Here is a 1,415-nt window from a genome sequence, read left to right as displayed (position 1 = left end):
ATTAAAACGTGAATTGTATATGCAATATAGATGTATTATAGAGGTCTTAAACGTATTATACTTGTTTTAGTTAAATATCTATACTATATATTAAAAATAAATTATTCATATATTAAACTTATGTAGCAATAAATGATATTTTAAATATGGTATATTTATGTAAGTTTATGTGCATCATGAAGTGGACTACTTTGATAGAGGCCCATTTTGTGGGCCAGTTAGGCCCCTTTACTAATGGTTACTGGATCGGTCCGACCCAAAACCATAAGGCCCGCTGGATCGAATTATATATCACCAAGGATTGTGATGAAATGAACATGTTCAACCCCAAATATAAAATCAAAAGTTTTAAATTTGAGTCGTGAATATAAAAAAAAAAATCATATAGAACACTTCCTCATTTTAATGGACTTTAATTTGAATGGTGCAAACTCAAAATATTCAAGAACTATTATATGAAGTAATAAGACAAAATGTGAAATTGCTAAAATATAGATCTTATCTCTACCTCGGGAGGTAGCGGTAATACTTCTTTTCCTTTTATTATATATTTTACAAAGAAACAAACTCATAAAGTGTACACATATCGACCTTATCTCTACCTCGAGAGGTAGCGGTAATACTTCTTTTTGTTTCATTATATTTTACAAAGAAACAAGCTCGTAAAGTGTATGCAGATCTTATTTCTACCTCGACATGTAGAGGTAATACCTATTTTCCGTTCATTATATTTACAAAGAAACGAACTCATCAAGTGTACGCGGACCTTATCTCTACCTCCCGAGGTAGATATATAATACTTCTTTTTCTTTCATTATATTTTACAAAAAGACGAACTCATAAAGGGTACGCAAACTTTATCTTTACCACAATAGGTAGAGGTAATACTGCTTTTCCTTTCATTATATTTTACAAAGAAACAAACTCATAAAATGTATGTAGATCGACCTTATACCTTGAGAGGTAGCGATAATACTTCTTTTCCTTTCATTATATTTTACAAAGAAACAAACTCATAAAATGTACGCAGGTCTTATCTCTACCTCGAGAGGTAGCGGTAATACTTCTTTTTCTGTCATTATATTTTACAAATAAGCAAACTCATAAAGTGTACACGCATCGACCTTATCTCTACCTCGAGAGGTAGCGATAATACTTCCTTTCCTTTCATTATATTTTACAAAGAAACAAACTCATAAAATGTATGCAGATCGACCTTATCTCTACCTCGGGAGATACTGGTAATACTTCTTTTCCTTTCATTATATTTTACAAAGAAACAAACTCATAAAGTGTACGCAGATCTTATCTCTGCTTCGGGAGGTCGAGGTAATACTTCTTTTCCTTTCATTATATTTTACAACGAAACAAACTTATAAAGTGTACGCAGATCTTATCTCCACCTCGGGAGGTCG

General features: G+C 31.9%; 1 protein-coding gene across 1 annotated transcript in view; it reads right to left on the bottom strand.

The window, feature by feature from the left end:
* Nucleotides 1-1,033: 1,033 nt before the first annotated feature.
* Nucleotides 1,034-1,415, bottom strand: part of LOC107838799 (probable peroxygenase 5) — a gene marked incomplete in the record, with an annotated part of 7,099 nt that continues 6,717 nt past the window's right edge. Inside the window, 1 exon segment of the mRNA XM_047394311.1 lies at nucleotides 1,034-1,200.

This window comes from Capsicum annuum, chromosome 8 (assembly GCF_002878395.1).
Source record: "Capsicum annuum cultivar UCD-10X-F1 chromosome 8, UCD10Xv1.1, whole genome shotgun sequence".
Classification (NCBI taxonomy): Eukaryota; Viridiplantae; Streptophyta; class Magnoliopsida; order Solanales; family Solanaceae; genus Capsicum; species Capsicum annuum.
Note: the sequence above shows the minus strand (reverse complement) of the source record. Positions and strands in the feature narration are given on the sequence as shown.